This window comes from Lepisma saccharinum, chromosome 29 (genome assembly GCF_977018435.1).
Source record: "Lepisma saccharinum chromosome 29, izLepSacc3.1, whole genome shotgun sequence".
Lineage (NCBI taxonomy): Eukaryota > Metazoa > Arthropoda > Insecta > Zygentoma > Lepismatidae > Lepisma > Lepisma saccharinum.
Window position 1 is genome coordinate 50,089,072 of NC_139257.1, and position 16,112 is coordinate 50,105,183.

The following is a 16,112-nucleotide window of genomic DNA, read 5'->3' on the forward strand; positions in this document are numbered from 1 at the left end:
AAATTCCTAAGTAAATGATGCATATAATTTGGGAATAGTATTATCAATATCTTAAAAAAATTAATTATTGCAATTTTCAAGTATCAGTGGAAATCGGTAAAGAGTATCGTATTGGTTCAAACTGAGTCAGTCCTATTTAAAAGGTTAAAAAAAAAAACTTTTGTTTGACTCTATATAAAGTTCACATGTACAGTGGTGGAAAAAAGTTCTTCCCCATAAGACTTTAATGGCAGTAAATAATGCCGGAAAGGTAGGCAACACACATTGCACCTTTAGGTGATCGGGTGATTCAGTCTGTCTCAAGGAGCAACTCGTCTTTCATGCAATAGCCAACAGACACAGGAAATGTAGAAAAGTCACGTGACTTGTCAGGTGGAATGTTGTTCGTCATAAAATCGCCTTTTCTCAAGCCAGGTCGCAGAACCGACAAGAGTTATAGCCTATGTCCGAAAATCATTCCCCTAAAACCGTCGAACGAAACGCTAAAATAATTCTTGCCTTAATTTTATAAGGCTACTATACTATATGTGCCGCAGTAGCTCGGTCGTTAGGGAGTTTGATTACCATGCGAGAGATCTGAGTTCGATCCCCGACTGGGGAGAATTGGAATTTTGTCCACCTGTTCAAGTGGCTCCGGCGCCCACCCAGCGTCGTATAAAATGGGTACCTGTAGGAAGCTTGGGGGGGGGGGAGGAGGTAAAGGCGGCCAGGGGCGTGGTGCTGATCACATTATTACCACCTTCGGCCGTAACAAGAAAGTGTGGGACCCTAACTCCGCACCCCCTACACGCCTTCATGGCTTGGTTCAAAGCACAAGGTAGCACTTTGCTTTTTCATTTACTATACGTCCCGATTTTATCGGAACAGAACTTTCTAATTTCTACGTGGACATTCTTCCAAGTTCCGTAGGGATGTGAATAGGCTCCAGTTTTTCTTGACACAATTCATCCATGTTATATTTCATTATAAAAACCACGGCCGATATCCTGTGTGTGTGTGTGTGTGTGTGTGTGTGTGTGTGGAGGGGGGGCGCTAAAATTCAAACATGTGAGGTGATACTTTTCTCACTACTCCATTCTCAGATTCTTCGTATCAGAAATAAATCTTAATTCCACACACTGAAAATGTATCACTTCCTACATCTTAGCACGCAAATATCTAGCAGCAGGTAGGCAAACTGTAGGTGCATTCGCGATTAGTCTTACTGTGCATAAAGTGGACTTAGACACCATATCAACCAACCAACACAATCCCGTTATTGTCCAGATTATTGAAATAAGAAGCTTCGTCGCGAATAACATAAACAGGAAGACAATGTGAAATTACCGAACAGAAACAGAACCTAAAACCTAGAACGGCTAGATTGGATTAAATCGACGATACAGCACGCGTTCTGAAATGAAGAAGAATACGAAAGTTGAAGGACCTCGATATACACACACACTTTTCCTCCCCTCAATGGTAAGATATCTTTCTTTCAGAGAAGGCTTAACGTAGGCCTTCAGGGCCACGACGAGAAAGCGTTTTACATGCAATGGCGGAACCGAAACACAGGTCTAGTTTGATATGAAAGCTGTGTTCCTCCTTATTTCGTACGTCATTGATAACAGGAACACGGGCCTCGCCTGCTCACCCTAGTTTCGTAGAGCAGACGCCTGTTTGCCACCCTTTGGTTCAGTGACCTTCGCTCGTAGTTAGCAAGAGTGAATGACTCACCAGATACCTGTTGCCTGTGAGCTTATACAAGAATAGATATTTCGTTAGCGTCTGTAAGTATTGTTTCATCTTCAGTTATTATCAGTTAACGTTCGAATTGTTTCCTAATTGTTACGTTATTTATAAATTAGTTCTCGAGAGTGAGCTTTCTATCTATTTGCACGGGGGGGGGGGGGGGGGTATACAGCCTGCATGTATTATTTTTTCCTGAAACAAGAAGAAATTCAAAGACAAAAAAAAAGTCGTAGAAGAGTAGTTAACAAAAAAAAAGAAGAGAACGAAAATGTAAATGTTTAAATAAATTATTGTATAGATCGAGTGAATAATATTTTCTCACGGGCCTCCTCGATGGCGTAATGATAACGTCGTCACCTTATAATCAAGGGATCCCGGGTTCGATACACGGTGGATGCACGTAGTAGTTCGTATGCCATTTTAAACTGAAGGTCCAGTCCAGATTAGCTTATCTGTGCAGAAAAAATAAAAAAGAAATTGTCACAGTGTAAGAAAATTTAATGTTCAACCACATACAAAAGGGAATAATTTATTCCATGTTGGAGTTCACATTTATAGCCAACACAATTATGGATCGCAACGTATTTTCTAAGATCCATTTTAATTATACGTGCATGATAAAATAACAGAAGTTGAGGAAAGAGAAAGTCAAGTGAAACACAGATGTCTTCTCCAGAATTTCAAATCTCGTTACGTAAGGTTCTGGGTTGAAGTCCCGGGCAGACATGACTTTCTTGTTCTTGCCGTTTTATCTGCTTTATTTCATCATAAATCGTCGTTATGGTTTACCTACAGGGGAAGAATAATGACAATTGCCAATACAAAGCCAATAACGAACAGAACAACACAGTAGCGTACGCAGGATTTCATCAAGGGGGTGTTATATATAAAACTTGTTCGAAATTCACATTACCATTGTTTTATGATACTTTAATTAAATAATAATTCTCATAATTAAATAATAATACTTATAATTAATTAATTGAATTACTACTAATAATACTACTAATACCACTACTACTATTAAGTAGTAGAGATCTACATAAATATAGTATTTATGAAAGCAATAAAACGAAATTAATTTCTAGTAATTCGATTTTTAACAAATTCTAGAGCATTTTTTCTTTCTTACGAAATAATTGTCTACTCAACGAGATGAGACATTTTAAGTGTGAAGAAAATCCATAAAAACAAGAAAATATATTAAAATAAATTGAAATAATCAAAGTACGGAACTCATCCAAGAAGCTGCGGGGGGTCTGGTCAGTAGGGCATCTGACAACCATGCGGGAGATCCGGATTCGATTCCCGGAATTGGTTGGAATTTTTCCGGCTTTGTCGCCGCATAAATATCCCCGATAATTCAAATTTGGATTGTCTCACTGTTGTTACCAACATAACATTTTACAATAGTTAAGCTTATTGTCGTTCGAATTCAGAAATTGAAACGTGCCGCGGGAAGGCGGACTGGTGACTGAGTTATTCTTGTCGGCCTAGCCATTGTCTATACATTAGCCAAGTTCAACGAACCAAGAACTTTCTTTAGTTAATGCTCATTGTTCACACACAAAAATACATGATCATTGAACATTGTTGCAGCCGAGATACAAAACAACTTTTTTGCTCTTTAAAATCATAGTTGCCCTTATATATTATTTTCAAGAATTCGTGTTTATTTTCAAGGCATTCACTCTTAAAGACGCGTGTTTGGAATGCTGTGCTTTTCTCCGTGCCGCATGGGAATAATAATTCAAATTATTATTATATTATTATTATTAGTAGTAGTAGTACTGCCGCAGGTCCTTGACAGTGATAAATTGGTCATTTTTATTTTTTCCACAGCATTTTTCATATTATTTCAAAAGCTCAAGGGGGGTTTAAACCCCGTAACCCCCCCTTGCATACGCCACTGGCACTCAATTAGGCAGATGTCAAGAAAGAAACAAGACTTTACAGTGTCTCCGTCTCTCGGTTTCTCGAATTGAAAATTGGTCTCCCGTTCTCGGTCTCGGCTAGTTAAATATAGAAATCGAAAAAAGTATGTGAAGATACATATATTTCATATATCCCGGTTTTATAGGAGATTTCGTGAGAGATGAAATAAGTACTCTTCGATCATGTTTATTTTTATTAGTTTTGTTACGTACCATCACTTTTCTTCCTAGTCGCGGACGAGTGACCATTACATGAAATTAATGACGAAATACTCAAACACCTGTGACAAGGACGGTACTCAAATCCGGGTACTTTGGTGACGAGATCGAAGGTTGACCACTTAATGAGCTTGCCCACCGAGTCTGCTTAATGTTGCTTGTGTCAGGTAATTCGAAATAACTGTCAATATCCCACATTCATTATCATTTGTTTCATAATTTATCTTATTGATGTTATTAACCTGAAGTCGAAGAAATAGTTGAAAGGCAATAATGGAAGATGGAATGTCTCTGATGTTACTTCGTGTCGAATAATATGACGTGATATTATGATATGAATATATTAATAATATAATATGTCTAGTCATTCCATTGATTGATCCCAATTACGCACACAAAATATGGTATAATGTCCACTCCTAACCAACCTCCGTGGCGGAGTGGTTAGCACAGCGCGCTACGACAGCATGGGTCCCTGGTTCGAATCTCGGCTTTGCCATGGGTGTTCTTGGTGAGTGTCCGTTAGTCAATGTCATCATATCATCACTCATTACTCATCTTCATCGTCGCTATTTGCAAAAAGTGAAAGAATAGCAACACTAAATAACAAAAATCCAATCAGATTGAACATCTTCACCGATTTATTCTATACCGTACCAAATTCCCAGTTTATTACTGCATCTTGCTTCATTTTACAGCATCTCAATTGTTTTCCGATTCGAAAAAAACTGGAATGTTGATCAGTTGATTGTGCATTGTTTCGATTGTTTAATTAACGTCGCATTGATTAGTTTTAGACCAATCGTGACAGAGGGAATCGAGAGCACAAAGGAAGGGGAAAAGACAAGTTAGAGACCACGCCTCTCTTTAAAGGTAGCATTCCGTGAATACGACTGAAGTGACTGCAGAATATTGTGGATAAAATTTGTTTCGCTTTTTTCTTTTATTTCTGTTTCAGTTATTTTACTTCGCTTTTCTTCTACCACTCGTGTTAAATGTGTCTGTGAGTAAACTCGTGAAATGGACGATGGGACAAAAAAATCTATGCCTCTCCCACGGTTCGAAACTGTGACCACAAAATATTGTCTTATTTTTAAAATTTACGCTAAATATGGTTTCACTCGTGTCTTTCTCAAGGCGTTCCATTACCTCTCCGATGGCGTAGTGGTAACGTCTTCGACATGCAATCAAAGGCTTCCGAATTCAATACCAGATAGAGAAACAATTAGCGTGTGGCAGATCTTGTTAAGAAAACAGTTGCTAAAATGTTCTTCTTGAGGCCACGTAGCACCCAGCTGTTGTTTGTTCTTGCTGGGGCATGAGTCATGTGACTCATGCTATCAATGCTCAATCCTTCCCGAGAACTCACGATCCACCAGACAAACTTAAGCGAATAATTTGTTATTTGGGTTGCATAAACAACAGGCTTTAAGACGTTACGAAATTCTAGGTCCCGTGGCCCAGGTAATTCTTTCTCCGACTGTACATCAGGATCAAGGATTACTGAAGTGGTTTATGTGACCTATTCGTTATCATAATGTGCTGAGAGATTGGTCATCCTCAAATATAATAGTCCGGTGGAGGCACATACTGGTTCAGATCCCACTTTAAACTATAGGTTCAGTCCCGATTAGCATTACTGTGCATAAAGTGGACCTAAAACACCAAATCAATCAATGAAATATATGTTCAGTTGGTAAGGTAAGGTTCCAAAAATTAAACACAATGGTCAACCAGTTCTTTTGCAACAGCACCAGCACACTAATTTTTGGAATTTTGAAACTCTTGTTTAAAATGGTAGATTATGAAAATATAAACTGGTTCCTGTACTTTACTCAATTTTTTTTGATTTAACACATTTTTTACTTATTCTGTTCGGAAACAGTCTAATTGAATTTTATTTTTATTAACAAAAGTAACAAGCTTTCTGCCTTTTTGTAACTTGAAATGAAGGCTGCAAAATTTCTGGGCAGGAGATCGGTGGACCAGTTTCTCCCCCTCCCAACGTCCGTACATCGATCTGTGATGGCATGAAATAACATTAAACAATTTTGACTTTAAAATAATGCACACATATTCATATGTTAACCAAATGCACACCAACTCGGAATGTACAATCGTTGGAACTTAACTAAAAAATGTTTTATTACAAATAAAAAGGACATGACACACAATGTGGGGTTAAAGGGGAGAAACTGTAATAAATAGAAAATCAAGAATTTGCCAGCAGAATTCAAAACTAAGGTAAGTGTTAGCATAATATGCAATCATGTAGTGCATGCAAGAACGATCTTATGTATGAAATATTAACTAAGAGATGTGTAAATTAAAACTAAGAGAATATAAAAAGTAGTAGAGTCAATACAGTTTTCAACAGATACCAATACTCTCACTGATCCTGATGAATGAGGATTGTAATCATTAAAAGTTGTTGAAAATAATAATGGGGTGTAAGTGTTCTATCCTACAGTGCATTTGAAAAGTAAGTATACAACTGTCATGCACTAGCACAATAATACATAACATCGACTTAACAGGAGTTGTTGGAAATGGTTCCCATCAATATCCAGACACATCTGCAAGAGTTTCTTGTTTTCGAAGTTCCTGGAGGCTGTGGGGTTTCCTCGATAAACATTACTGTTTCCATAACCCCAGAAGTTGTATTCAACGAGAAATGGTTGTGGAGGCAATGCCCCTCCCTGTCCCACCTTGTGGTTGCCCCACTGGTGGTGGTGGGTGCACAGAAACAGCACTATGCCACTGACACGGACTATGGTTCATCGGACAGGGATGTTCAACAAGTTTGCAACTTTCTTATCCATCACACAATACTAGGCAATTGTTGCCATGAATGTCATCCTTTTCTGCATCTATCTGTCTAGAGAACTTTACACTCCTTATGGCCCCTAAAAAAGAAAAACTGAAAGTGCTCCTGACACGAATTGCAAAAGAATCCTCATCCCTCCCGTCGAGAAGTTCTAAATCGACTGCGTATTGGACACAGCAGTCTCACCCATGGTCACTTGCTGTATTTTCAAGTGTTCGGCATATTTTTCTTGGCTTGAAGACTCTTCCCAACTGTTTGTCATCCCTCTTGGAAGATAGTGGCCGTTTTAACAAATGTGGAGAGGTTTTGTGCACAAAAAACAAAATGCCTAAGATGTGCGAGAGGTAAAGGTGGAATGGATCAATAGTGAATGGAGATAACACAATAATACAAGAAGAAATCAAAGAGAATTGCATCCGGAAACAGCTTTTTATGCCAATTTGGAGGTATTTAAAGTAAACAAATAGTGTGCCAAACATGCTTTATTATACCATAAGACCTACAGTTACGTATGCATGTGAAACATCCGAAATAATAATGAAATAAACTGAATAATTCAAAATCACACCATAAGAAACTTTATTAAATCTCGAAGACTAAGATTGCTTGGACATGTTCATAGAATGCCACAGGAAAGGCTAGTTATAGGGATATACAGATGGGACAAGAGCAAAAGGCAGACCAAAAAACAGATTGATTGATGATGTTATTAAGGATCTGAAAGATATGAACAACAAATGGTGGAAGTGTATCCAGGACAGAAAAAAATGGAGAGACGTTGAGAAGGTGAAAACTTTCAGTGTATGAAGTAGTATAGGTTTTTTATGAAGAACTGGTCTCTTCCACTGTGTTTTTTTTTAATGTTTGGCTTGTACAGGTCCCTTTACAACCTAACCTTTTCAAGGAGCTTCTTACACCCTAAGGGGATATTTCCCTTATACAATGAAGGGTGTAAAATGGCCTAATGTGCTGACGCACCCAATTTTAATTCAATCCATCAATTAAAATTAAACATGGCGAAAGAAGGCCTTCGTACTTAATATTAAACCTTAACAAAACTTGATTTTTTTATTCCAATGGTTGGCAACACTGTTTATTGCCCTTTCTTAAGCATGAACCGAAGGTGCGATGGCAGCTAGCCAATCCAGAGATCAACAATTCGCAGCATAATGAGGAACTCTCCTTCGGTGACTCGGATCCATCCAAAGAAAAAAATATAGTTTCTCTTCCGACGACCAAAATAGAACACAGTGAACGAACCCACTTAGTGCGAACAAATAGGAAATCCACATCTAAACCAGACAGGCTTGTAGCAGGGTTTCGGAGCGGAGTGCGGAGCGTACTAAAGGAGCGCTCCGGAGCGACTTCGAAGCGTCATTTCTACTCCGCTCCTCGCTCCGGAGCGGAGCGTGGTACGACAGCACTCCGATCCGGAGCGGAGTGGTTCGACTTCTTGAGAGACACGCTCCGCTCCGGAGCGGAGTGGTTCGACTTTTTGAATCGCACGCTCCGATCCGGAGCGGAGCGTGATACAACAGCACTCCGATCCGGAGCGGAGTGGTTCGACTTCTTGAGAGACACGCTCCGCTCCGGAGCGGAGTGGTTCGACTTTTTGAGTCGCACGCTCCGATCCGGAGCGGAGCGTGATATAACAGCACTCCGCTCCGGAGCGGAGTGGTTCAGCTTTTTGAGACGTACGCTCCGATCCGGAGCGGAGCGTGATACAGCAGTACTCCGCTCCGGAGCGGAGTGGTTCAGATTTTTTAGACGCACGCTCCGATCCGGAGCGGAGCGTGAGGCAACAGCACTCCGCTCCGGAGCGTGGTGCTTTTGACAGCACGCTCCGATCCGTTTAGGAGTTTTTTTTACACGAATGCTGTAATGCAACTATGAATAATGGAATGGGCGCGTTAAAGCCGACTTCCGTGACGGAGTGGTTATAATGGGACCACATGAAAAAGAGCCTGCAGTCCTGTTTCCACGTACTCTAATTGTTTGTCTGTATGATCGCCCCCTCTTGGAGGGGAGGGACAGAGTGAATCATGCTTCCTTATGGCCCTAGTCGAACGGGTGAAGGAGGAGGTGCACGGGGACTTTTGACCGAAGCTTTTTTGTTTGTGGTCGCTCTGACGTCAGGGATCCGTGGGGTATTTCAAATTTTGGATTGTGACTCTTAGATATAAGAGTTTGAATGTTATGTGTTGAATGGGTTACGAATAATTTCGAGCAATCAATTTTTTCTGCTTTACGGATTTTTCCGACCCACCTCCCCCATACAACAGACAGCTTCGTTTTGTGCCGTATTCCGTGTTCCTTGCAGGTGACTCAGTGCAATCGGCTAGCTCATTGGTCTTGTGCCCGTTTCAAGAGGGGAGGAGGGTGAAACTGGTACATAGCTTGTTTGTGTGTGCTTTCGGGGTTGAGAACTTCGTTCGCTGCGCTGTACGTTGCGTTCGACTTATCCGTACATGGTAGAGACATCGCCTTTGCCAGACAGATCAAGTGTTGCCAGTTGTATTAGAATTATGCTACACCAATTCTGGCTAGATTGTTCTCTTTTAAAAGTATTACTTGCGCGTGTTATTCTTCTCTTCACTGTCATAAAAAGAAGCCTTTAAAGGCTGTGTTCTCTTGTATCATTACATGCATATTATGTGTGCTTGTCAACGGTGATGTATGGACATTTAATGAAATTTTTAACTCCGCTGATACTTGGACGTCTTCAGGATTTTTTCCAGGGAGGGACAAGCAAGATATTTGTCCAAGGGAGGGGGGCAGAATGAGGCAGAATTTCCCCAAAATAGTATTATTCCCATTAAAAATATTCTACAGTTTGAAGTTATCATGTTCCTGCAACGCCCTTGCAATAATTAACATATATTACTGTGACTGAAATGAAATTATATGCGTGAAATATGTACTTCTTGATTACCTTTAATTTCCGGGTGGCGTGGCCCCCTCCATTTCCGGACGTCCATGCGAATGGAGAAATCATTCCAACCAGTATCGTTTAATAGAATAATAAGGTGACTAGATTTGTTAAATCAATATAAAAGAACAAAAAAGAACGAAAAAAATCCGTAATTGTTAATTCTATGCATCATAAGCCAAGAGAATCATGGAAGATCTATACTGTAATAATGAATTGAAGGAAACCATGCAGAGTTTTTATTTATAGTCTACATATTCAAGTAGGAATGGAATGGTGCACTAAACGAATTAGAAATATGTATGTAAAAGAAAACCAAGTATTTCGATAAAGTTATTTCTATAATTGTAATCAACAATAACCAATTGTCCTTTCAACTAAGTATAAGTTTCAATTTGTTTTTTCCGGACTTTACCTTGCCTTTAATCGTACATTTCTCATGATCCGTAATTTTAAACAAATCCTAGATAAATCGGTAAAAAAATAGGACCCCGAAACTATGGAAAAGAATTATACTGTGATAGAGAAACAAACACAAAGGAAACACCAATGACATTAACGCGGGTCAAACCAACACCATTTGTCGTTGAGAGCTGAACTCAAATCTACGAACTCGCTGAAATATTCCCGTGGAATTCATTATTCGTCTGATATTGAATACCCAATGATGCTTTCTGTTATGTAATAGACATTTATGAAGTGAATACATTATTAGAACTTTGCCAGATTTCAGAAAAAAAACACACACACACACACACATACGTAAAAGATATGCATAAGAGGTTGTTCATTTGGAAATGAATTTCCAAGTTGTATTTTTATGATTTTGTGAATAGATTTAAAGGAAAGTGACATCTCTTATTGTTAAACAGAATTACAAATGTATATTTGCTTAAGGATTAATTTATCACAATATACATTGCAATTATACATTCAACATACGTTGAAACAATGCCTTTTGTTATGGACTTTTGGTGGATTTAAGACTCAACAATACGCTATCGAGAATAGACCTACAGTTTAAATCCTACCTAAAGTGGGATTCGAGCCACTATGTCCCTCCACCGGGTATCGATCCCAGTGCCCCTTCATTACAAGGAGACGTTGTTACCACTATGTTATCGGGGTACAGGGCGCTACTTTCTTTTTCAGTACACATTTATCAATTCTCTCATTATCATCGTCGCGATTAGCTAAAATTCAAAGCTAAGTTACAAAAATCAAATCAAATGCCATCAGTGAGGAAGGCACGTATTGCTCGCAGCCCTGTTTTCAAAATGAAACCATAAAATTCAGGACATGACCCTATCCAAGTAGATAATATTACATTTTGTGTTTATCACGGTTATTAAGGTTTATACATCTTGTTTCGACTTATCTGCTGACTACACATTGTTCATTACTAAAAACTTCCTTTCGGTTTGCTGTGTACAACGTACTTATTACAAAAAAATATTAATCTTATACGTATACGTTTTCTGGCTTTCTAGACTCAGAAAGTTAAATATAGCAACATTCCATTCGTCGTTCTTCCAAAATGTTTGCTATTTTCTTATAACCACCATGCCTATTTCCAGGTTACTGCTTACAAACTTGAAATGTTAGATATGGCAACCAGACATTTTGTAATTTTTGCAGTAGTATACTTATGTAACCATTAAATACCTATTTCAACTTCCTGCCTTTAAATTTGGGAAAAATAATCGATATGACAACCCTGTATTTCATACTATTTAAATTCCCCTGTTCTGCTGTATACAAACAGCATTCCGATTTTCGACTTTATACCTTCATAAAAGTAAACCAAATGTGGCAACTTACATTTTTGGTTAAGCCGGTTTTCAACTTTCTAGTGTCAGAATTTTTAAAAAGTTAGATATGAAAACTCTGTATTTCAAATTAAAACGTTTCCTTATTGGCCGACGGTAACCTTAATAAGCATGATTCCGATTTTCAATCGAAAAGTTAAAATTAGCAAACTGAATTTCCAATTACTTTAAACTTTTCCCTTTCGCTACATTCAAAGTATCATACATAACCAGGGTAAAAGAAAGTAAGATATGGCAATCATGCACCAGCGAGTGTTTTGCATGAACACCTGTCTGCCTTTATCTTCCTCCGTACAAGTTGCTTCGCCTTTCCTCTGGCCTTTTAGAAGGTCGAATGGATTCTCTGCAGTAATTTCGCCAGTGTTACTCGAACCAATATTCCGGAATAACTCACTTCTCCCGCGGCGTGGACTGTAACGTCGGGCCGATATGCCGAAGTGCTTAGCCCGAACCAGAAGTTGAACCGAAATGAGTTTCAGTCGCGATCCCTGGTGGCAGGAAATGAGAGTGGTTCCATTCTCTCAACTTATAAAACCACAGGTGGCACACCTGCTATTGAAATATATTGTCCCCAGAAGTAGTAGTAGAGTAGTAAAAGTGATAATGAAAATGTAATAATAATAATAAAAAATATCGCTCTCTTCACGAAAACAGTCCAGTGAAGATCGAAGCTTCCCTTGCCTCCTCCACACCCCTGGCCCTCCAGGTTTGCCACACTTCTTCTACGCTTCACAGTTGACACATTGAGCGTTGTACAGTCACGGACAGTACGTATGCGGTTGATTGTGCCTTCCTTGGTGTATTGTGTAAGGATTATTCCTTGCTTATTGGCAACACTGTAGGTGAGTGACGTAATCTTTTCTGGACTGTTTCCGTGGCGTTAGCTTTAGTAATAATCAGTTTTATAACAACAATAACGGGCGATTTTCAAATGCGGTACAAATTTCACAAACAAAATTACTAATGTACTCGGAACCTGTGATCGTTAGTTTTCTGTATACACTCGTATTATCCAACCTCGGAGCGCTCCGGAGTCGCTCCGGAGCGGAGTGGGCAAGTTCTTAGAATATCGCTCCTCGCTCCGGAGCGGAGCGTCACAAGGTATCGCTCCGCTCCGGAGCGGAGTGAACCGTTTCCTAAAATTTCGCTCCTCGCTCCGGAGCGGAGCGAGAAATTTTCCAACTTCCTCTGCTCCGATCCGGAGCGGAGCGTGTCATGGTAGCGCTCCGCTCCGGAGCGGAGTGAACCATTTTCTAAAATTTCGCTCCTCGCTCCGGAGCGGAGCGAGAAATTTTCCGATTCCCGGTGCTCCGCTCCGGAGCGGAGCGGGATAAGACATCGCTCCGCTCCGGAGCGGAGCGAACCATTTCTTAGAATCTCGCTCCTCGCTCCGGAGCGTTGGCAACAGTCGGAGCGTTGATCCGCTCCGCTCCGAAACCCTGGCTTGTAGCAGTAACTCTTTCAGAAGGAAAGAAAACAGACACTCCATTTGCAGTATTTTAAACACAAGATAAATATTCATTCCGTAACAAAGTGCCACAATTTTGGCTAATCGCGGTGATGGGGATGACTGTCAATGTGATGAAATTGAAGGAACACTCGTAAAGAATGCCCATGCTCGGGGCGAGATTAGAACCTGGGACTCCTGCTGTCATAGCACTGTTCGAACCACTGCGCCACGTTGGAGGCCAAAAGAAGTGCTATTGTGGTTAGGAGACATGGTTTCTTTTCAATGTCACCTCCAGAACACCTTGTTTTGGGAGGAGGGGCACTTGCAGTGCTGGATCTGCAAATTTTGGCCCTCCTGCAAAATAATACTATACTAAATGCAACTCCAACTGGCGGCTGGGAAACAGCGATCAGTTAAATTTTCTTTGACTAAGATCGGACATTTTCGAGTCTCAAGGTACCGAACGTTGTTCGTGGGACGAAACAAATGAGCGCTGCGTTCACCACATGTTGCCAAACATACTGTAAAGGGAGAGAGAGAGAGTTTCCTCGGTCAACACCAGAAATCAGCAGGTTCAGAAGTATGCTTGGCAACGTTGCTTCTGGAGAGCGATGTGATCCCTTCAGCTTTTACTTCGCAACAGAGTTTGTTGATACCCATCGGACCACACCCCCCGAAAATGGTTGGGGGGAGAGGACGTGCAAGAAACAGCCATCAAGGTCAACCGCCAGTTGGAGTTGTATTCAGTTTTTTTATACCCCCTTGTTAGGCTTTTCCCAATTAATGAATGATATCAAGTGAATTTGATGAACGCACTTACGTCAACTCTTAAATATGCCAAGTTATACTGAATAGTTGAAAAGCATGCTATTCCTGTTGAGAATAATTTTTGGTGTAAGATACCACAGACTTTTACTTTAATTTATTCATTGACATTTTTTATTGATTGTTTGTGCATATGTGTGCACATTTATGCACATGGCTTCAAGAATTACCACACACATTATAAATTCATAAAAGAACCAAAGGTGTATAATATTCCTAGACGTGAACATCAATTTGAGATTGTTGATTGATTTGGTGTTTTAAGTCCACTTTATGCACAGTAAGGCTAATTGGGACTTGGCCTACAGTTTAAAGTGGGATCCGAACCACTGCGTGCCTCCACTGGGTATTGAACTGGGCGACGACACTACATCACTTTGGAAAACACTAAACTGTATAATAAATAAAAAGCAAAAATAATTTACAGGTAAAAGCACTAATATATTTTGAGAATAATCTCATTGACTGATCACATTTCTTAATTAACCAAGTTAATTTGTCGTTCACGTATACAAGATACACATGTTTTCGGTGACACTAAAAACCATGTAATGGAATGTATGGTTTTAAATACAGTTTTCCAGGATAACGTTTCGTATTCTATGAATATGGTTGAATAGGAACTTCATGTTATGGAAACTGCTAAAACAACGTTCACATTGAAAATCACAATACTGTAGAAGAGATACCCAGGTGACGTCTCATAAAACTATGATTCCTACAACTAGAACTCACTTTCTCTCCACACACTGACACAGAAAATTGTGAGGGTGAGGAAAAGGAAAACATTGAAAACTGAGTGAATAGTCTTTGATCAAAGTACACGTTGTCCACATGAACAGTCCATTCACAGAAGCTCCCTTGCTAGCTCAGCATTGTTACCATGCACATTCATCTATCTGCAGTTCATGGAGAACTGCACATGCAATAGTAATGTCTTGAACTGTTTCCAAATCTTCTGGCCAAACATGAAAAATGCCACTTTCATATCCCAAAGGTCCTCTCCACAACATTCCTCTGCTGAGCATGGACATAGTTGTACCTCTGTCAGGATCAGTTGTTCGGTCTTGGAATGGGATGTATGGTTGAGCTGCATATCCCTTGCCATGAAGAAGTGCATCTAGTCTTTTGGAATATCAAATTATCATAAATACCTCCTGCCCATGTAGCCACTAAGTCAAGAACTCCTTTCGGGAACCTGCCAGTACCTGAAAAAATAACAACAAAATATCCTTAAGACTATGAACATGAGGTGTGAAATATAAGACTGATCTCACAATTTTAAAACAAGAACATGGAAAGTTTTAAAGAAAATTCATGCCACATAAAATAATGTCTAACCACAAATTAACCCACAATTGCCACATACTTAAAAATATACGTACAATTAGTTGATGTTCATAGCACCTATCCTTACCTGCCTAACCTACTCACATGAGTAGGATGGTAAAATTGTCATCAGACAACCTGTTCAGTATTTGCTTATAGGCATATGTAGAATTTGATTAACGTAAATGCATGTATATGTATTATGAGAATATCGAAATTGAATATAGCACCCAGCACGACATTCCACAACATCAGCTAAAAATTTTCGATAGCTGTGTTAGGTTTGGAGTTGACGTGTTCTTTCGCTATTTTAGTGTGCACATAAACGTTTTTTTTTTTTACTAATAAAAGGCAGCAAAAGTACCCATGGATGGAAGGTTTTTACTTACGCCGGCCATACTTTGGGATGAAATATATCCGTTATTTGTGTCTTCCGCGAGTTGGAACCAATTTAATATTACGTAAACATCGAAATCTGTCGATTAAAAATAAAACAAAACCCAATTCTCGAGGAGTACGGTGGGTTAACGGCCCCGAAATCCTATTTTATTCCATTATTTTGCTACACAAGTGAGTGACAAATCGATGCACTACTTCAGAATCAAATAATGTTCATGCAGAAGCAATATTATTATAATACAGGACTATACTTTTCTTTATGAATCAATAAACAGAAGGAAGAAAGGCAGCACAAAAATTTAACAAGCTTTCTGTTTCCTCGAACTAAGATAATTACGTAGAGAGTAGATCAATTTACATACCTGATGCAAAACCGAGGCATAAAAACTTGACAAAACAGCTGTTGCAATGAGAAAATCTTCAAAATCTCCGTCCTGTTCATCATAGTTTCTAGCTACAATGTCCATTTTTATTTTCTCAAGAGAACTTTCTGTATCTCCAGAGACCTGTTTCGTTCTCTTGGCGAATACAGGATCTTAAGAGACCAAATATCGCTCTTACGTTGCCAAGACACGTCTATGAAACAGCGAATCTAAGATGAATCTTGAGAGAGAACTATGAAACGAAAAACCCGTCCGTA